The sequence below is a fragment of the Lepidochelys olivacea genome (genome assembly GCF_965140295.1).
Source record: "Lepidochelys olivacea isolate rLepOli2 genome assembly, chromosome: 9".
In the NCBI taxonomy this organism is placed as follows: Eukaryota; Metazoa; Chordata; order Testudines; family Cheloniidae; genus Lepidochelys; species Lepidochelys olivacea.
The window spans coordinates 67,415,499-67,438,645 of record NC_140419.1 but is presented as its reverse complement, the minus strand read 5'-3'; the positions used below and the strand labels follow the sequence as shown (position 1 = coordinate 67,438,645).

General features: G+C 38.0%; 1 protein-coding gene across 1 annotated transcript in view; it reads left to right on the top strand.

Annotated features, from left to right (window-relative positions):
• The window catches only part of DIAPH2 (diaphanous related formin 2), an 813,565-nt gene that overhangs the window by 213,084 nt on the left and 577,334 nt on the right, over window positions 1–23,147 (top strand). The window lies entirely within an intron of this gene.

Here is a 23,147-nt window from a genome sequence, read left to right as displayed (position 1 = left end):
AGGTAACATGTACAGAGCTCACCATTTTAACAAGTCATTAGTAGTTGCTGCATGGTGTCAGACAAGACTGCACCTTTTTTAATCTTACAGATAATAGGACAAGATGTCAATGGTAAGCATACTTTAACAGTGCTGGTAATGTTTGACAAACATCAACATTTTAATAGAGGAACAGCTTGTCTTAATATTAAACTTTAAGCAACTTGAGTGTAATGTAAATCAACCTTAATTATAGGCCAAATCATGAGGGGTAAAATTTTCAAAAGTGCCTAAGTGAGTTAGGCCCTAACTCGCATTGAAAGTCGATTAGGATTTCAGCTTACATGGAACTGAGGTGCTTTTGAAAGTTTTAACTAACGTCTCTATTGACTTGTTACTTGGTCCTTGATCAGACACATCTCCCATTTACTTCATTAAGAGCTTTGCTTGAGTCAGGTTATGAGTGAAGACTTGAGGATTCATCCTTTATATAAAAATTGAATTTCAGCTACATATTACTTTACCTATGCAATTGTTAGTGAATTTTTTTTCTGAAGAGTGTGTGATAAGTAACTAGTTATGGCAAACCCTAGAATACAATGTAAGAAATTACTGGGGAGTATGAAATACATTATAATGTAACTGCGGCAGTTTGGCAATGCTTAAAATAGATTATTAAAAATGAATGCTAAAGTAAATTAAAAATAATAGTGGAAATGCTACAGTCAGAAATTGTTTTTTCAATTCAAAATAAGGTGGATAGTTGTGCAGTTATACTTTGCTGTTCATAATAGGGTGCTAAAATTTGTGCAAACAGCTTTGGTTTTACAGACAGTTATTGTACTTATTAATGGTGTATTAAAGAATTAGTGTGAACTAATCTTCATAATACTCTCCTGATCATAAAAGGGTAGTACATGGAGTAGTTTGGACTTCAGAAAATCAGCCAGTTTTTTATTATTTTTTGTGAGTTGCTCTTTATATTTTCTCCACGCTAGAGCTGGGCGGGAAACATTTTTCCACCAAGCAAAAATTGAGATTTCAAATAATTTTCTTTTCCATATCAGAATAAAACGGAGACCTTCTGAATTATTTTGTTGGAAAAAAATTGGCGGGGTGGGGGAGGAGACAATCACTTCAATGCAGAATAATCCCACCTGGGATATTCAAGACCAAGTTTCAAATCCCTGCTCAGTCTGATTCAGACCAGGGACTTGCATCTCAGTTTCCCATATCCCAAGTGAGTGCCATAACCACCAGGCTATTTGCTATGCTGGCATGAGTCTCTTCCAATGTAAACTTAGTTGAAACTGGGAAGTTCATGACCAGTTTTAGTTTCAGTGATCTGGCATTTTCTGGAGAAAATCATTTAGTTGGAAAACTCTCAACCAACTCTATTCCACAAAGGCTTTAGTAATGTCTGCAGATGGTTTTGTTTAAATTTGTATTAGGCTTACGGTAAAAGCTAAATATAATTTACAATTTGAAAACAAATTATTTTGCCTTTTGGCTTGCTCTTTTTGGATGATATTCTGCTGATTTTAAACTTCACTTCTGAATCGGTATAGTATGGTTACCGTACACTTATTACCCAGTTCTACAGAAACTGCATAAAATAGATTTGTAGAGCATAACTCAGGAAAAGTGTCGTGGCATAAACAGTTTTTTGGAGTGCAAGTTATATTTCACAAGATGTAAGAGATTTGGCATCTAACACTGTGGAGTAGTCTTACACCATAGAAGTAGCAGTACGCAGCTGGTCCCTTAGATGGTGTTTGCAGTTGTAGATGCTCCTCCCAAAAGAACTACAAAAGAGCTCACAGAATAGGTTCAGTTCAAGACTTCTGTAAGTGTATCTGGATGTGCTGGCCATGGATGTTTTGATTCAGTTTTCACCTTCTGCTTCATGTAGACAGGGTTTTATTTCAACCATTGTACAAATGCCGTGGTTGATTTTGTGTGCAGCAGTGTATAGGATATCTTTTTCTGAGTAGTCATCTTCTCCTAAATAAATGTAGGTAATCAATCTGTGCTGAAGATGTCATTGGCAACATCTGTGTTTCTGGCCAGTGGCTGTAATTACACTGTTTATCTAGTTTACCTCATTCTGCATCTCTCAAGTTAAACTAGCTTGTGAATTGTATTAGTTTTATGATGAACTTTTGATATGAAGAATTGCACACCTATTTGGAATTGTGTGAATAATGGATTTTTCTGTTCACTGGCAATTCTGAAAGATTGAAACAAAATTTTGTTTTGGGTCAACTGAAAATTAATTCTTTCTAAACTTTCAGCAAACCAGTCTGAAACTTCTTTTGGGGGTTTTCTGAAACATTTTGTTAGACCCTAAGCAAAACATTTCTGTTTGAATTTAAGCATTTTTTTATTGTTTTAAAGAAATTATAAAACAAAATCGCAGCTTTTTGTTTCAAAAATTATTTTTTCAGAATTTTGACTTTTTTTTTACTGAAAGATTTGGCAAAAATGACACAAATTCACAGTGTTCCACTCTGCTGTCATGCTTTGTTTGCTTTTAGGAATTTTTGCCATTTTGTTCCTAAAGGATAAATTATATATACATTTTATTGTAAGATTTTCTAGTGAAAAGTCTGAGGCCATAACTTTCTCAAAATGCTGCTGATAGGGTTTCGTTCATGTGACACATGGTGAGATTGAAACATATTCAACTTCTCTCTGGAGAAGTGGGGTAAATAACCTGAGTTACTTGGAAAAACGTTATTGCATCATGTATTTGAATCTTTACATGAGTATGGGAATAAGATGTCGAAGAACATAAATATTCCTAGTTCTACTCTGACTTATCAACAAATCTCTTAACAGTTCAGCCCTCTGTATGTTGAGAATCTGTATTGTGACAATGACTGCAAGTGGGTAGTATTGGGTTAGCACCCACCCATGGCTAAAGGACCCTCTCCCAGTTGATGGGGAGGATCCAGTGACCCTGGGGCTCAAATAATTACGGGGGACAACAGAAAAAACAATGATAGGTGTGAAGATCAGAGGGTCAAAAGTAGGGATCCAGAAGGGATGCAAGCGGGTCCTGGAAGGCAGATTTGTTAGCCCTAGAATGTTAAAGGCCCTATAATCTGAGAAGCGGTTACCTCAGGTCAATTAGGGACACCTAAATCCAATTAATGGCTGCTTAAGACCTTTTAAAAACCCCTCTTCAGGTTGGGGGCGGAGCGGGGGGAAGAGGAGGAGACAAGCTGCTGCCAGCCTGGTGGCAGCAGAGAAATAAGCTGCTTCTTCTGCACCCCTTCCCATAGGGGAAATGGCCAAAACTGAGTGTCTGCTAGGGGAAGGACCGACACCCCAGGGAAAACAATAGGACGACAGCTTGCCCCAGTGAGGGAGTAGGAAAAGGTATCCACCTTTGTTTTGTGTTTGTGAGACTTTCCTTTTTCTTTGTTGGAGGATCACCCCTTAGGCCGGCCCTGAGGCCATCCTTGAAAATACGGCCAAATAAGCACAGGGTCAGGATGGGGAGACAAACACTGCCTAGAGTGGAGCTGATTCCCCGCCAACCCTCCCCCCCCCCCTACACACACACTCTTCCAGAGGGGGAAGTGCTAAGTCTGGTGAGACAAAGAAGTCTCTGCCACAGTATGTTGAGGACTTCTGGAGCTTCGCAGAATTGACTTTTTTCTGTCTGCTTAAAGATGTGAAAACCTAACTAAGCATGTTTATTTCATTTACTTGATTAGGTGAATTTATTGGGCCCCTGTGAAGACATTCCTGTCCTGGGGACAGGTAAAATTTTAAGGACTGTGCTCATAGTTCACAGTTAATGCGTAGGTATCTTCAAACAAACTGATAACCTGTATTTGAGACTTTCTTGACCTCTGAGTGTTCGTATTTCTATGATGCTTCAGGGCCAATATTGAAAAAGCTTCAAATTCTATCCTAGAAGACAGGCATATTGTTGCCCTTTGTCTTACTGTTAAGTTAACTGAAAAGTTGCACAGAATCAAACTAGAAGACCTGACCTGCGAATAGAACACAAGTCACCAATATGCTGTACCAGTGGTGGATTAATGATTTTGCCACCCCTAGGCCCAGAAATAATTGCCTCCCTCCCAGCTCGCCTCCGCTCCGCCTCCTCCCCTAGCACGCCGCTGGGTCCTGCTTCTCCCTGCTCCCTGACAGTGCTTGTGTGTGAAACAGGTTCGTGGAGGGGGGAAGGGAGGGAACGTGGTGCACTCAGGAGAGGAGGTAGGGCTGGGGCGGGGATTTGGGAAAGGGGACCAATAGGGACAGGGAGGGGGCGGGGAAGGGGTGGAGTTGGGGCGGGGCCGGGGGCAGAGGGTTTAAACCAGCACCGGGGGAAGCAACCTCTGGCTGCTATTATAAATTTGCCACCCTAGGCCTAGGCCTTGTTGGTCTAGGCGTTAATACGCTGCTGTGCTGGACCCAAGTCTTATCCACTGAGCCATGCTGTCTTAAAATGGGTGCTCAAAAATGGGTGTGGTTATCCTGTCCTAACCACTATCTGCCAAACATTCCTTCCAGATGACGGAATAGTCCCTAAAGTCTTGATCTTCAACTTTCTATTGCTGTCCAGGAAATAGTTGTATAAACCACTGGCAAGGTGTGTGCTAAGTCCCCTTCTAGTAGCTGGTCCACAGAAGATACCTTACTCCTCTTGGCGAAATGGTAGAGGTCTGTGCTTGGGATCTAAGGGTTCAGAGTACAAACCCTGTCGATAACCTAGCAGATCATTGATTGCATGTAATAGAATTTGTTTAGTCCTATTTGTTTAAACTGTTTAATTCATTCAGGTAGAGAACTTCCTTCAACACAGGTTTTATAGTTAAAAAGACCATTATCTGTCAATTATACCACATTATGTGACAAAACACAGGTGTTGCACACTTTGGTCTTGTGTCACACAGTTGGATTGCATGTGTGTCATGCTGCGAGATTTGAAGGAGGAAAGATGTATTCATTTGCTATAGTTAGGGTGACCAGACAGCAAATGTGAAAAATTGGGACGGGGGTGGGGTGTAATAAGAGCCTTTATAAGAAAAAGACCCCAAAATCGGGACATCTGGTCACCCTAGCTATAGTATGTAAACTCTAATGCAAGAATGGCTCTGGGTAGGAAGTAGAAAGGTATAATGAGAGGAAGTGAAATTTGCTTGTTACATGGGATTGAAGGGAACATGGAAAAGAAATGCCAAAGTCTTCTCCCATTGTTTCAAGTAGTGTGGCCCCATCTAGAAAGCCCTCTTTCAGAATACTCTATTGGCAATAGTTGCTAATGTTCATTTGGCACAGCAAGTTTTGTTTTTCTGTTCGGATGAATACTTTATCATGACTACCCTTGCATTTGCCACTTAAAGACTGTACTACTGCAGTATGCTACTGGACATTGCACTGAGTGCAGCATGCGGCAGGCCACTTAAGTGTTGGTTTCCACTGGGGGTACTTGTGCTGTGGGAGCTGCTCTGGCAACTTGTTTTATTCTGGGTGAAGAATACAGCTCGATTTGACCTATTTAGCCGTATGTGGTTTGGATCTCTGAGTGACCTCTCTTCTCCTCATGTGATACTGCTGCGGTTGTCATTGATGTGGAGAGAAAACAAGTTTATATCTCTGCAACTGACTTAATTCTGCAAAACCAGCAACACATGCACATTTATCTTGTAGCTTACTATTTTCTACTTAATGACTATATATTGGTCCCTTCCTTAATTCTTTTAACCTTCCTTGTCTGAGCATAAGCCACCTACATTATTTCTGGATGCTGATCTCAGTACACTTTCTATAGAGCTAAACTTTTTTTTTATGTCACTAATTTGTCTTGAGGAGTATGTTACTGTACTCATAAGAACTGAGACTAAATCACGTATCAAGAGATCTGATAGTGACTCCACACAAATTGTGAAACGTGTAAGGTATTGCTATGACGAGTTGACTTTTTCAGCATTGGAGCATGGCAGGATTATGTTTCTGAAAAGATCTGCTTATTCATACATTATGTGCAAAAATAATTCTGATGTCTGCTGGGTTGTAAAGAAGTATGCAGCGAACAAATGTGTTGAAACAAAAATAGAAATGGGTTTTATAATTGTTCTATAGCTATAGTTATGCAACCTGAAAAATCTACTTAGTACATTTTCTTGTTTAGTAGCTGTTTAAAGATATATAATAAAAGCCACATATCTGAAAAATGTTTTTTAATTTTACATGAACCTAAATTAAATCCAACAAGTTTAAAATAAATGAGCACTTACTTTTGGTTAATTTCATGTGTGTTCACAGTACTACATGTAGTATGTTCTGTTTTTTTTTTCATGTAATACATGATCTAAATATCATATATTGAAGAGGCTAGTGTGTGAATGAGTAATTTCTACAAAAAGAGTCAAATTGCAGAAGAGGTTAGTCAATTAAATTGTAACCTATTTCTGTAACTTCCTGACCATTGAGAAAATATTTCAAATGCTGTTAAAGAAGCGGGGCAAGTCTTAATATTCATAAAAGTTGCCAGGTGGAAACTGTTACTATTGACCTAGTCTGGATTTGAATCAGAAACCTGATTTGAAAGGCTTGGCCTCCTTTTCAGTCCCACACAACAGTTGCCTGTCTTGGGAGGGGATAGGGGGTTGTTTAAGTTTGTGACATTTTTTCTAAATTTATTTATTTGAAACAGACCCAAGAATAATTGGAGTTAATAAATTGTAAACAATTTGGGCCTAGTGTTGTAAGCTTCGTCATGAATAGTCTCACTGGTGTCAATAAGATTATTCATTTGAGTAGTGAAACAGTAGGATCTTTTTAATGGATTTATAAATTATAGTGGAGTAAATGTAAGGGGGTGCTGTTGTGTTTTTTCCTGTTATCGAAAGGAAATCTTTAAATTAACAAACACAGATAAATACATGAGAGAAAATTGTCATTAATCTTTTCCGTGTGATAACGTCCAACAGGTCAGAGTTAAAGAAACTTTGTTTTTTAAGACACATTTTCTACAAACCTAATTTTCTTACCTATATAGTTATAATAACTTGGATTATAAAAATTAAAAATAAAGAAAAAGAGAACCACATCAGTTTTTAACTTCCTGTTCTTTTTGAATGCCTTTTTCAGGTACATGTGCTTTAACATGTCACATCTCAGATGTCTGAACAGTGGAACTGAAAATTCCTTGGGGTCCACTTAGATAGCTGTAGTAACTCACACTCTGGTTTAATACCTAAAATTGTCTATGGAAACGCATCATTTTCAGTTCTGAGGTCTCTCTTCGTCTGACTGCGTGCTCTTAGTTCTGTTGGCCTCTCTACCCTTCTGGCAGAAATTTATTGGTAACTCTCATTCATCTCCGAAGACAGTCTGCCCTATTTATTATTTCTATCAATTTAAAGAGCTCAGGGTTTTGACGCTACTTCAGTCCTTGGCTCTGTGTTAAATCAGTAATTGTGTACTCAGTCAACAGATTCCGCAGTGTCCTCCAATTTAGAATTTGTTTCTTAAGCAAATTTCCATATGCACCTCAATCAAAGATGTCTTCTCTTGCAGTGGGTCCAAAACAGACTTTTTGGATAAATGCATCTGTTTCCCCCTCTGTCAATCAAAATAGAGGTTGGATGTAAAAGTATATTCTCTAAAAGGGGGAGTGTATAACAAAGAAAAAGGAGTGGACAGTGCCAACTCCAATTTCCAGTGTCATATGGTGGTCAAGCCTACTTCATGATCAGAATCCATGAAGACAAATGCGAATGAGCGTACATTACGTAAGATACTAAAGCTACAATACAATTTAGTACCATTTCACTTACTTCTACCTTTCATACAAACTGTGTCTCAAAATGAAAGCTAATTTAACTAATAGCACATGGAGATGCTTTTAGCTAGCTCCCGGACTCATGTATTCCTCCCTGGGCCTCCCTGAATTGTTGTTTAATAATTATATCACAATAGCACATTTTTCTTGGGAATATCTCTGAACCCTTCTGCTTCAGAAGAAGGGCCAGAATTGTCATTAAGACCTATATTCACATCTCACAATAAATCTTGGCATTTGGTTTGATACAGACATTGTAAAGTGAGGTACAGGAAGTGCTTTTGAAAGCTGGCGGGCTAGCTACTAGAAAGACACATTCTTGTCCACATAGATTTAGTGTCCAATTCCTTGTCTGATATTTTCTCTCTTTTGAAAAGAAAAAAAAAATCAGGACTAACTTTTACTAAGACTAAAGTCAATCTGGCAGCCTATGTTCCTCTTTGTTTATTCATCATATGTTTCTTAAAGTGTGCCTCTGTTCTGAAAAGTGCTGCTTTTGGAATCTTACTGCTGATCAAATGTGCTCTGAGTCATATCTGCTGATTTCACGGAGAACACCAACTTTATGCTACTTTTTTTTTCCTGTTAGACCTGCAAAACTAATGCAGGTGACAGAATGAGTTGGTTTCTATTCCTTTTGTGCTCCTTCAACATAATTGTTCACTAATTTCCAACTGTAGAGCCAGTCACATCTAGCAAGACACACTGAATGCAATTTGTTTGCATAGGTGTTGCTGAAGCCATAATCTGAAGACAATGAGGTTGTACACGTATAACTGACAACATGATTAGACTTCTTGTAACTTTATTACAGGTGATCTTTTTAATGATAAATTGAGCATATTAGATCTGAAAAATAATTGAGCAAAAAGGAAATAATACAGTACTTACACTGTATAAAATGTTGATACTTAAATTAAAAGTATGTTTAAAAAGCCTAGTTTTGGTAAATTTTCCTGTTCTGAACTCTAAACTAAACGGTGAATCTAGTACTGGCAGGGCTTCAGAAGCCTCCCTTCAATTCCTGTAATACACCAGTAATGAATGAGATTTAGGCATAGATATTTAACTCTCTGGATAACAGAGAAAGGAGTGAGTGCTATTTCATCTCCACCCTATTTTTTCCCCCTACAGTGTTAGCTAAATTCCTTATATTGCAGTCTACCAAAGTCCCTGTCTTCTCCATAAAACCTCACTATTTACTGTGAGAAGCTAGTCTGTGTGTGTAAAATAAATATTAATGTAAAGGATACAGGACTTCCAAGAGTTTGTAGAATTTGACAAATGCAAGAGAAAACCATTTCCCCCCCCCCCCCCTCTCTCTCAGAAGTCTGAATGGATTTGACACCAGCTGGTGCTGTTGGGACAAGGTGTGTTTAAAATATACCAAGTACCCCATTCTTGTAAGTCAGCAGCCTTACATGCTTCATGAATGTAATATTCTTTTAAATCTGTTAAACTGACATATGGAGGTCCATTTGTGCCTTCATTCAACATTACTCAACATTTGAAGTCAAATACGGAGCTTCTTCTGGAGAGTGTTTATTCATCTTTCTGGGATTGTTACAAATTGGCCAGTCTCCCAAGAGTGGAGAAATACATAATGGAGAAAGCTAGATTAATCGTCGGTAACTGGAGTTTTTGTAGTAGTTTGTGACTCTCAGAAATACTTTTTTGCTACCTCTTTATAGTCCTTAGATAGTATTTTGAATCTGTGTAAGGGAACCAAGGAGTATTGGTCCTGTTGATTCCTTAATGCTCTTAGCTAGACTGTTCAGGTCTCCAGGAGGGCATGTAAACGGTGCGACAGTGGTATATTATGCATCAAATAATTTACTTAATTTTTTTATGCTGTGCTGAACACTTCAAAATCTGCCTGAGGGAAGCAGGTTATAATGCATTCCAGACAGATTCTGTGCCCGGGAAAAGTGTTTGATACCTATTTGGAGGAGTATCACTGAGAAGCAATCAGTATAGCTGTTTGGGAGCAATGACTTTTATTGTGTCTCGGCTGCTGTGCCACCCCCATGCAACAATAGGTTTTCTACATTGTAGAGCCTGTAAAGGTGAAGCGACAAGCATGCTAAGTGTTGCACCTGGCACAAGAGAAGATGTAATCAAGAGTGGGTGCTGCTCTGTGCAGGTGGGTGAACACTGTCACATGTAAGCAGGGCAAAGAGGAGAGAAGGGGACTGAGTAGCTCTTCCCAGCCTGAAATGCTGGCAGACCTTGGACTTGACGAAAGAGTGAGATAAGACTAGTGTCTCAGGACTGGGATGACCAGACGTCCCGATTTTATAGGGATAGTCCCAATACTTGGGTCTTTTTCTTATATAGGCGCCTATTACCCACCACCCTTGTCCTGAGTTTTTGCACTTGCTAACTTGTCACCCTACTCAGGACTTTTGTTGTTTTTCAAAGATCTGTAACTCTTGAGTATTTTTAAGAGCAATGTGACTGTAGTTAAGAAATTCCCTTTGCTAAGTCAGTGTTCCTTGCTTTCCTGCCAAGTTGTGCTAGTTTAAAGGAGTTAAACAGGAAGCCCAGAGCACCCACAGCTTCATTAGAGTAAATGGGGGGGAGTTAGGGATCTCTAAGGCATTGGTTTGTTTCAGGAATTAGGGTGACTGGACTGTAGTACCCCACATCTCAAGGAATGGCATAAGATGAGTGGTCTGAGGCTAGGGAAGTGCCCTATAGACCCAGAATAAGAAACAATATCTCTACCCTACCCAGAACCAGTTGGCTTAGAAGCACATAGAACCTAGGAATTGGATCCACTCACAACTGATTGGGGAAAGTCTAGCGTGTTACATGAGCAGGTTGTAACACATGGCCCTAACACTTACTGCCTTCTAAGTGGTTTTGGGCCTTGCAGAGGAATGTTCTGATGTGTGTCTTTGCAGAGGCAATATATGTGGTAGACTGTAGTTATCTATGAAGTACTTTCCTTTTCTTTACATTTTCATAATTCTGAAAAATGTTGATGCTGGTAAGAAAATTCTGAACTGTCTTGACCTTATTAATTTTAGTTGTATAGGGCTTAATAAAAGCAACATTAGTGACTTCACAAGCTGTAACATCCTTTATCCTTTTGTGCTTTTGAATAATGACCTTGTGAAATGTCAGATTCAGTAGTGTTCTGTTTGAAAAAGAATGGACTGATACTTAATGATTTGTGCTTGATGTATTGAAGCTCTTCAGTGAAGGTCAATAATTCTATTAGGGCATTTTTTGTAAGAAAAATGTTGACAGAAATTAACTAGGTAGTTAAATTTTAGCCGACAATGTCACTTTTTCTTTTTTTCTTTGAGGAGTTGTCTAATGATAAGGCCAAATTGTACTTGGTGGTTTTTTTAACATTATGAATATCTCATTTATGTGAAGAATTAAAAATGTTGTTTAATTAAAATCTGTGCTAAATAGTAATACAAAACCAGGTCTCTTTGTCATGGATGGATTATCTCGATGGTTTCACCTCATAAAACATTTTATTGTATAATTACTGTATTTGTATTTGATTATTTGTATTTCATACTTCATTCTTAGTTGTTGTCCCTGTTCAGTGGAAAAGGGTATATGTTTTCTCTTCATTCCTACCTACCCTCTCCTCCCTTTCTCTCTCCCCACCCCAGAGCAAGGTAGATCATAGTCATAGTTCCTGTGCTGAATGGAGCAAATGGGCTATACCTTTCTACTATCCACAGGTTTTCAAACCACCAAAGAGAGGAGTAAGTAAAGCTGTTTTTCTGCTTGTGCATCTATGCAGTAGCAACTGAAGCTGACTATTGTAGCATACAGGGAGCAGGATTCAGTGGGTTTACTCCCCCACATGCTGGAGGAGGCAGAGTCCTGTCATAATGCTCTCTCCTTGCCATAGTGTAACTTTGTGGGTCCTTGTGAAAAACTCCCCATCTGGCCCTCTGAATATATACAGAGTGTGAAACATACCCAAGTGTATAGCACTCTGCAGTGCAAGCCCTTGAACACCCCTTGGAGGGTTCGGGGAGAGATGTGGCCAAATTCTGATCAGCTGCACCTATAGTATATCTAGAAATGGATCTGTGTGCTGGCCCTAATAGCCAGCCCCTTTGAAGTGATGCAGGGAATGCTAAGGGAAAGTGTGCTGGAGCTGTCTTTGACTACAGTAGGACCCTGTTTATCTGACCCTCCGTTATCCAGCTCTCCCTGTTAACTGGGTAAGCAGTGTGCACTGGTCCAGAAGGGGGTGATCTCTTCTGTGTCCGCTAGATGGCGATGCAGCATTGCAATTGCCCAGTCTCCGGTTTAACCGGGTTTTTGATTGTCCGATCTGGCCCTGGTCCCAATTAGATCGGATAAATGGGGTTCTGGTGTAGTTAAACAAAGGGGAGAAATGCATGTAGGCCTTCTAGGCTCTCTTCTAACCTGTAGACTAGAATGAATAGCTGGGGAGGGGCTGTGTTGCCACCACGGCCTGCATTCAGACTGGTAATTATGGATTTTATCCCATGCAACTCCCTCAGAATTCCCAATTCACTACCTAATTGCTTAAGCTTTGTGTATGTTGTGGTTATGTATTTCATTGAAAGAGAGTAACATACTAGTGGAAACGGATTTATTTGTTAAGTGTAATAGGTGCTTGTTCTTACTGCACCATGGCAGGACAATTTTGTGCAGAGTGGTAAATTACAACTCTTCTACTTGCATGAAATTAAAATTTATTGCTAGCTGTTCCTCTTAATCAGTTTAAATCTCTGAAGAATTTAGTAAAAATATAGCATAAAATGGTTAACATTAGGTTCATCATTAAGAACCTAATTAGATACCCATCTATCAAGAGGATTCAAGTAAGAGATTTACTTACTGTTATTGCTTTAGTTTAACTTGGGTTTAAAAAATATTTAGTGCAAACATTTAAAATGCTCATAAGTTATTTTTATTATGCCTAATTAGCAAATAAGACAGGATGTCTATTTCTGTACAGGTGGTATATATAAGGGCAGTATTATGTCTGTAATGTGCTTCCTAAAATTGGAAATCTCTCAGTAATCCTTAATACTGTGAATACTGTATTTTTGTCATGTTATATTGGAATAAAATAGAGAACCTCATGTTTAGAAAACAGACAAGATTCTAAGAGTGTCATCATGGATAAGCAGCTCCAGTATATAGTTCTTCCCAAACAGCATTTGTGTTACTATGTCATAATATTAAATAAGGTTGGCTTTTTGTTATCAAACTCAGTGACTTTTTACTGTGATTCACAGTCCAATTATAAAGCTTTACAAAGTAAGTTAATGTCTTCTCCCTAAAGGTTCATGTTAATTTCTGGGTCTTTTAATTTAGGTTGTGTATTTTGCCAGTCAAGAATCGTAGTGATATGCTGAAGAAATTAATTGTGTGTACTGTAGATCTGTAAAGGTAGTAATTAGTACATAATAGTATTTAACTACTGGGATTGTTCTAGTACAGAATATGTTACCCATTCAACCTATCTCAAGAAGAAATATAATTTATGTATCATCAGTCTGACTTCTATCTGCCTTTGTTTATTAGATTTGTAATGCAGCTGTCATTTTGATTTGTTTGTTTTAATGATTGAAACAGGTTTTTAATAGTAATGTTATATTTTGCCATTCTGAAATCTGTGTTGGGGTGTGTGTGTGTGTGTGCAAACTATGAAGAAGATTGTATGATTTCTTAGGAGCAAGCTCAGAATCATGAGGTAACTGAAAACATTTTCTAATGAATATGATCTTAAGGCAATAGTTCTTTTTATCGCGAGCTTTTTCCCGGGTTTTTAGTGTGACCAAAGAGTTAATTATATGTTGCTGATCGTTTTAAATCAAAATAAGGAGTTTTATCTAACTATTAAAAATGTACAATTTTAGATAACAGATTTTGTTTTAGCTCCAGTTTTGACATTGACTCACTCTGGATCATAGACAAGTCACTTGAACTTTCTGTGACTCAGTTTTCATATTTGTAAATCAGGAATATTATTGACCTCAAATGGCTGTTAAGGCTTAAATAATGTTAAAGCACTTCAACATCTTTAGATAAAAGCAGGAGGGGTTAATATTTGTACAGTGGGAGTGTGTTCAATAGGATTGGTTGTTGTGTTTTTTTTATTATTTTCATTAGGGATTCATTAGTTGAAATTACAAGTCTTGGTTTAAATTTAAAGTATATATTCAAAATTAAAGTATAAAATTGTAAGTGTTTCACCTAATACTTACTTCAGACTTATCAAAAGTGTTTTTATGGCAGAACCATGCCTGCAGATAAGAATAAGATATATAGAAGATACATATCAAGTCTACCATCTCATCTTCATAGCATGAAAACTATGAACATGTAGTGTTTAAATAAAGACCAATTTAACATTTTGATTTAGAAGCTTCACTTTTCTTTAACTTTCAGCACTGTAACACTTCATAAATACAGTCACTCTAATAGTATTGTTCCTGCTTTACTGGAATCATGAGGTGAATATATAATCCTTTCCTTAGAATAGCTTTCTTAGCAAAGAAATGTGACTAAGTCTTTGGAGTGCTGTTATTGGCGGATTGCATTATAAAGTAAATGGTTAATAAATCAAACATTGCATTGGATTAATGGGCACATAGGGTACTGTGAGGGCCTGAGAACATGCAAGGAATGTGAGGGTGGAGAGTGGCGAGGGTTTGGAAGGCAGTTCTGTATGGGCTGCAGGGAGAGGTGAGCACAACTGTATTTCAGTCAGGGACCACAGCATGTCTGTTTGATCGTCGAGCAGCTGTATCATCGGCTTCTGGCTATCCATGTGCAGTTTCTCATCGATGGCCTCTTTGCATGCTCTCTGGGCACTACCAGCTGCAGAGAATTGCAGCATCTACCGGAACATGTCTTCCTTACTCCTCCGATTCATCATTTGCGGGGAGGGATAGCTCAGTGGTTTGAGCATTGTCCTTCTAAACCCAGGGTTGTGAGTTCAATCCTTGAGGGGGCCATTTAGGGATCTGGGGCAAAAATTTGGGATTGGTCCTGCTTTGAGCAGGGGGTTGGACTAGATGACCACCTGAGGTCCCTTCTAACTCAGAGATTCTATGATTCTATCTCCTCATCAGACAGAACTGCTCAGTGGGCACATCTGCAGAAGCTAAAGAAAGAAAATACAGAGATACTATTGTCAGTGCACTCACAAACTTGATTCATACAAGTTAGATACACCTCTTTTCACTTTCCCTTGGCAGACACACAGTGTGAATGGTGAGTTCGGCCAGGGGTGAGGAAAGGGAAGGGCAACATGGGACAAAGGTTAGGCGTTTTCAGAGGGGTATCACCACAATAGGGAACACTAGAATAGGGACGCTATTCTGAAAACTGTCTGGCACTGTTTTCCACAGGTGGGGATGATAGCAGCCGATATCTTGCTTTTGATAAAATAGGATAAAAACTTCTGCCCCACAATATTAAAATTATTAACCAAAGAGCTGAAAAGACACTGAAATGCCTTCTTCCTCTTTAAAAACCAAAGGCACCTTAGATGTCCTACCATACAATTTCAGGGGGAAAATAATATATGGGCCTTGGAATGTGTGGGCTATTTTGAACTGGGGATTCAAAACTGTTGAGAGTTCCTCACACAAAAAGCTCTCCCAACATCATCTTCCCATTTTAAAACCAAAGGCCTCTAGCTCAAAGGTGTGAAAAGTGCAAGGGCATTTAGTGCTTTACTGCTCAATACCACCATCTTTAAAATAAAATGAAATCAGCCTTTCCACATACCTGTCAAGATCTGAGTTAAAGTTTCTATGCGAGTCTTACTACTTCACCATGATCGTTGGGGAGCAGCAAAGCATTTGCGTTCTCTTGTCTGTGCCTGTTATTTTCTCTCCCTCTTCTATTAATGCTTAATTAGAGTATTTAACAGTCTTAAATTTTTTTTAATCAAAGCCTCTTCATAAAATATGGTTGTATATTATTGTTTCTGATATCTCCAACCTCTAATTTGTTAGTCTCTAAGGTGCCACAAGTACTTCTATTCTTCTTATGGATACAGACTAACATGGCTGCTACTCTAAAACAGTTCAGGGATTGAATTTTTTCGTTTATTTCATTTTTGTGGCACAATATGAACTAATTCTCAGATAAAACATAACCCTTAAGTTGAGTCTTGGCACATGAGTTAAGGAGAGTTTGATTTATCAATAGTTGCTGGGGGAAAAAATGTTGATTTTAAAGAAAAAAACTCTATACAATCTGCATTTGAGACCTTAAATAATTTAGTTCCATGTTTTCTAAAAATGTACTTCTCCCCACAAAACATGGATATTTGGTTTACTATTGACTTTTCAAAGTAGCTGTTGATTTTTTTTTTGTTTGAACACGTACAGGAAATTATTAATATTATCGGTTAGCAGTTTTGATTCTGTGTAGTTTCATGGTTTGTCAGTTAATAGCCTGATACAGTTTTTTGCGTGTGTCTCTGTGCTTTGTTCCTTTCAAACAGGATTCAAAATATATTGGGCCAGATTCTCAGCTGGTGTAAATAGGTGTAGTTTTTATACCTGCTGAAAATCTGGATAATTTTATCTAAGGAAATGGGGAAACTGACTAGAAATTTTGGGTGGTAACCCGTTTCCAGATGGTTCAGATGAATCCCTAATGCACTTTATTTAGATTCTAAATGGAAATGAATTGTAATGGGGAAAAAAAGTTTTATCGCTCAGTGTCAAATACTGAAACAGTTGATTAATATTGAAAAAGTAGCTTTAAAAAAACTGTAAACACTAACAAATGGATAGTACTTTGATACAATAGACTGCTTTGATAATACTCTTAACCAACCACCATCTTTTGGCACAGGTTAGTCTGTTTTACAACGCTTGTCCCTCTGTGTCAGATATAATCCATATCAAATGTTTTAGCTGCTAATGTACAGGTTGGCTTAACTCTGTTTATTTAAGCATTATGTATTTGTTTGAAACATTGGGCTGTTAACACATCCCTTATCAGTTGAATTGAAAAAAAAATCATCTGCTTCTAGAATAACTTTACTTAGAATGATTTAAAGTTTGCGGAATTGTGAAGACTTTATTATGCCAGGCTTTAAATTTCATATGCTAAATATGCTAAATCTAAACTGAAATAAAAATATGCTTTCATCCTGTACTGAAAGCAGGGGGGCTGTTGTCCAGGCTTGCCAGAGGAAGACACTAGTGTTTTATGACAGGGCAGAGAGGGAACAAGGTCAGAAACTGCTGCAAAAAGGTGGTGTTGGTCAGCTTTGCAGCACTGACTCACCCCCTTGGAATGTAAGGGTGGAAGGCTTTAAAGATGTGAGCCCTGTCATTGGAAACCCCTTTCTCCATGTGGCAGGCAAGGCAGCACCCACCCTCCCTTCCCTTGAGGTGTGATTATCAGCTGGGTTTGAACCTGCTGTGGGCATTGTGCTAGTCTATCCTTTTTAGGGGGGCTAGGAAGGAATTTTTTCTCTCACTACCGTATTGACTTTGGAGTGGGGTTTTTTCGCCTTCCCCACAGCGGGTGCTAGGGAACACCTAGTATGGTAAATACAAAAGGTGTGGTAGGTTATATGTTGCAACTTATTTGGTAAGTGTGGTGCGGATGTCCAGTGCAGGTATCCAGTGACCAGATAAATGGCCTGGTAAAGGACTTAAAAAGGAAGTGTTGGTTAAAGGAATGGAACGGCGTGCAGTTTGGAGCTCCTATGGTTGGAACAGCAGGGAGACAACCCTCCTTTCTTATAGCCCACCTTACCCCTCCTACGAGAGGGGGCGGGGGTAGGGGGATGGTGGGATGGTAAGGTCCAGGCAATGGATTTGCTGGAGGGACCTGGATGGAAAAAGAGGGGGAGCAGGTGGAAGCTCCCTCCCCGGGTAATTACAGGATAAATGGGGGTTACCTGTACTGTACACTTTTATCTGCTGGGTAGTCCCAGATATCTAATAATAAAGTTGTGACCTGATTAAATCCATATCAGGTGTCTCCTGTCCTTCTTTCGGAATAGCTGGACAATAATGATAGCCAAACTTGCACACTTCTGACAGACAACACTTAGTTAAATCCAGGTGACTTACCTGGAAACTTTTAGTGCAGCAGAGAGATGCTGAAGTTTTAACACATTTGTTGATGGTGAAGGGGGGAGGGGGGGAGATCTCCAAAACACTAGTTGCTATAAAACTTCTACAGTTTCTCTACCATGAAAATCTGGGCATTGGTCCTCATGTAAAATATTTTCTTTAGTTAATATTGTTACAGAGTGTTCCTAAGGTTTTGGCTTCCCCTGCCAGTGATCTCAGTTGTGCACCCCCAGTATGGATGATGGAAGAGTTGTGCCTCCACAGCATATCAAAATCTTAGCTAAGACTCTGTTTTCTTAGAACATAAAGCAGTTAACAAATGATGAATCCAAAAATTGTTTAGTATCTTTTAAAGTTACATACACAACCCATTCATACAAAACTTTAAAAACATGGTTAAAAGAAAAGATTTCTACATTCCTTCACATTTTAATTCATATTTCGTACAACATTTTTATAACACACTCAGTAGAGTTTTCACTTTCATCTCCACCAGATAAGAAAAAAAACCTTCTGCACGCAACTTCCCCAAATGTGCACTCTAATGCAAAACATTAAGTGAGTTCAGCAGTGTTAAGGCAAAATAACTTCTGAAATGCATGAATTGTGTGACCCACTCAGATGTGCCAAACTGTTTATAAAATTGATATGAACATATGTGATCACTTAGTTTTGTGTTCAAGTGAACATTTGAAGTTGGAGTGCGTATTGCTTTTGGAATCTGTTGGAGCTGGAAATGCCAGTTGTCTTGTGTGGTATTGACAGGATTTATTATTGACTTCTGGACCTGACATATGTGTGCACGCGTCCCACAACCCTATCCTCTTGCAGTTCTACACCAGTGTGTGCTGCCTCCGTGGTGGCTTTTAATTGCCAATACACAGAATTGTTGCTCACATATGCATACTTGGCTATTTCTTATCAAACTAGCAGGAGTATAGATAGTAATGTACCTGGGGTAGTACAGGTAGTGGCAACAGAGGCATGGCTTAGCCAGGCCAAGTACATATGCGTATGCACTTGGCATAGCTAAGTCCTGCCGCTGCTGCTGCTTCCCATGCTACCGCAGCTGCTGCTATTTATGCTCACTCTGGCTTGATGAGAAATAGTGTGAGTTTGTGTATGTGAGCCGTGCAATCACACCTTCAGCTCATAGTGTAGACATAGCCTCAGAGAGGCACAGAAGCTTGATTTTTTTCAAGCTGCTTCAGGCAGTGTAGGCTTCTTTCTCGTGTGGTAACAGAAGCTGGATCAGTGTTCTGACTCAGTTTAATCATGTTCTCAATTAGCAGGAGGTGTTAAGCTTGAGATAAGGAAATGGTAGATGTATTAAATAGATTATTGGATTCTTTGATTAGATCTGCCCAAACCACTGATGATATTCCCTACATGATAGCAGAGTTAGCATGTGGATAACTGTGTTTAAGAGGATATTTGGCAGATTCTTTAAAGATACCAGTGTTGTGGCAGACAAGCGAAATATAATAGTGTTAGTGAGTACCTTTAGAAAAACTAAAGATTTAAATAGATTAATAGGGATTTTTGAAGGCGGCTTAGGTAGACTCTTAACTCCCATTCAGCGTTTGGCACTTAACACCTGTTGGCTCCTTTGAAAATTCCAGCTTTTAAATAATGAATATTGAGAAGCCATTATGTCAGACGGAAAATGGCATGCTAGTTAGAAAACCCACTGAAGATGTTACGAAAACTATTACCCATGTTATTTTTTTTAAATTCCCATTTAAAATACAAAATAAGTCCTCAAAACCAGAAAGCTTAAATAAATAAATAAATAAATAAATAAATAGAAATAATTCTGGTAACTACAGCTAGAACATGGACAATACAGTTGAACGTAAATAGAAGTGTAAAAAAAAGTCTCGAGGCAATGAAAATAAAATACATAGTAGACAGTCATTAGATGGAACTAAATGATCATGCACGGAGTATTGGCCTAGAAAGGAAATTAGGCGGTAATTGCAGACTAATGTATTTATGACAGCAGTAAAAAAAGAAATAGACTAGTGGAATGAAAAGCAAAATGATAATGTTACTGTATAGATCACCTATAAACATCAACCAGAAAAGAATTGTTTTGGTCACCTTTACAAAAAATAGAATTGTATTGTTCCTATTTCTATAACATTTGAGATACAGCTAAAGATGAGCTGCATATCAGTGTGAAATAGTAAAAACTGTAGCATCACAGTATGGAAATATTGGGAATTATAAAAGAGTTTGAAGAAATTGAACAAGATATACTTGTTTACACTGCAAAGAGGCTCAAAATGAAGGCATCATGGAAAAATGTAGAAAGTAAATAGAAAATGTAAATTTAAGTCAATATATTTTATTCAGTTATGAAAATATGAAATGGTAGTGAATAGGCATTTTGCTTACCAAGCCCATGATGAGTGAACTAAGAGTTGGGTAGAGGGAAAAATAACATGATTGCTGAAGGGAAATGACCTTCCTTGCCCCAGTTCTCCTTTATATACTTCCTGAACAAACTACCTGAAGAGGTCAATCATTACAACCCATCATTCCGAGACACAGACAGCTTGTGTGACACTCCCTGACACTGCCCTCCTACCTCTGTTACATTTAAGATGTTTAGGCCCAGCAAACTATGACACTTGCGGAAGTGGGCCTGTGTTATAAAGCTACTTTTTATTTTTACTTCATCAAGAGTTCAAGATAATAAATGCTGTTGGCGGGTGGGGAAAATAGGGTTTAGGTAAGTTGCAGACTTTCACCTAAAAAAATAACAATTCTCTGAGTTACAGTGACTTGGCTCATAGCTTTGGGATGGACTGCAGAGAGAACAAAGGGATTATTCTTTGTGTTTTTAGGATATAACTGATAACATTTGTTTTGTTTTGAACATTTTACAAAGAAACTGTAGCTTTGTTTTCATAGGTTATCAACTGGGGAGAGTTGAGTAGAGGTGCACCAAAAAAATCAGATTGCTGTTGATTGACAATTTGCTCGAAGAATATAATAAAGCAAACATGCTCACAAAAAATTGGGGTGGGGGTGGGCAAGCAGGAAACGTGTAAAAAGAAAACCACCTCAGAAACATCTTCCACAAAGCAGAATCTTACCTTGAAGTTTTGAAGGCAACCAACTCTTTAATCTAGTGAAGTTTACTGCAACGTCGTACATTTGAAGCATACTGAAATATGATGACAAAAGAGGCTATTTTTATCCCCTCCATCATACCTTCTCTTAATGTACAAATTTACAGGAAGTTAAAAACTTCTGGGAATTCCAGTGTTTGCTTGGGACAGTTTATTCCCAGACATACCACAGTCAAAAAGATGCTGACTGAAATAGGCCTTTAGTCTGTCAGGAAGTTGGCCCATTATAGCATGAAGCATTATAGCATGAAAATCCTAATTTTCTTTGGGTTTGTCCCATAGTATTTCTTCAAGGGAGAGGTGGATAAGTGCAAGTTTTCATCAATGTTGTACAAAGAAATTTGTCAAATGAACATACAAACAAAACTAGTCAATCACTTTTTTTTATAGGCCTACTCTTATGCACCTGTTCTTCCCTCTTCGTTTTAGAATGGACTCACCATCCACTTGCTGAGGATTCAACATTTCATGGTATAAAATTAATGTGCCAGATCTTGGAATTGGCATTTAGATCCTGTTGTATTTAGGGGGATTGATTGTATTTGAGACTAGCCAAAATCAACATTTTTGTCAAGTTGCTGAATCTTGATTATACATGTTGAAGTCTCAGTTCAGGTGGGTTAACTCTGGAATCAAGGGTGGGTTGTTTGTTTTAAATCACTCTAATCAGTAACTCCACATGGAGCAGTTAAAAAAAATCTTTAAAACAGAACAGGAGAGATGGCATTCTAAGTTTGCAGTGATGTTGCTATTAGTTTTTGTTTACAACTTCCTTAGTATTTTACTGGAAGTTTGTGCTGAGGCAGCTTTCCTGTCAACATGTTGATTAATTTAGCACAGTTTGCTCTCGGATCAGTAGGTGGGTCAGCTGACCAAGTGTGATATCGACATTGTCTGTCTTTTGATGAACTTCGAACCCACTGGTGGCTAATTCAAAGTAAGAAAAGATTCTGTACTCTCTTTAAGGTTAAGTTATTCCTTTTTGTCTTGAAGAAAATCACAGCCTAAGTATTTGAAAGTGTATTTAAAACAATTGTCAGAAGAAAAAAATATTTGACAGCATAAAGTAAATGAAATATTAGAGAGATGCTGGATTTGTAGCTCTTTGTGGGTTTCAAAATAAAACTTCTTGATGAATAGCTGTAACCTATACTATTTAAATGTATATGTTCTAAGCATCAAATAAATGCAGTTAAGCAGACACATCGTCTAACTTTGAGTTATGTGATAGGGGAAAGTAGATATTTTTCTGTCCAATAAAACTACATTGAATAGAATTGGTTTGGTAATAAATGTCAACACATTTAAGCTGTAAATTTGACTTTTCCACTCAAAAATCTTATTGGTCCTTTATGCTTTTCTGATTGTTGTGAAATAAGTCAATTTTTATCTTCAGTAGCTTTCTGTTTTTAATTAAGAGTTTAGGCTGATTCAAATCTTTCTCCTCATTGTTCTTTTTGTTTTTTGATGAGGTAGGATGTATGTGAATCCACTAGACCAGGAGAGGGTTTAAAGGAATATCTCATTTTGAAATTTGAGTGCTTTATGTGTACAGAACCTACACTACAAAGTTGTGTGTCTGTAATCTTAAAATAAAACAGTTATATCTTGCTATGAGATGCTCTTAATATGCCGTATAAGTGGAACGTTGTTACATTGTTCTGCATACAGTCAAGTTTTGGAAGAGAATTTGCAAATAGGAAAAATTAGGATGAGATATTCTATCTGGCTAAACCAGAAATGCCAAAGAACCGAACTCAGTAATACACAGAGAATAAACTCATGATAAACATTTGTCTTGAATTTATTCCAGATCAGCAGACTTAAACAGTTGAAAAAAATCATGGAATAACAGTGCATCTTTGAGAACCTCTTTGATTTTTATAGATGAAAGAGACTACTTCAGGACTATTATTACTTTATATTTGTATTTGAGTGTATATCCTTTATTCAGAAGGAAAAAAATGAAATATTGCTTATCACTGACTTTTTATAATAGAAGAAAGTACTAGAGTTAGCTAGTCTATAACTGATATGTCAGGGTATAATTTTATAAATTGCTCTTTTGTCTTAGCAGAAACTTGTTGAGCATCAACCAGTTATGGTAGGGAGAATATTGATGAGATCCTTTGATCACGGAGTTAAACAAAC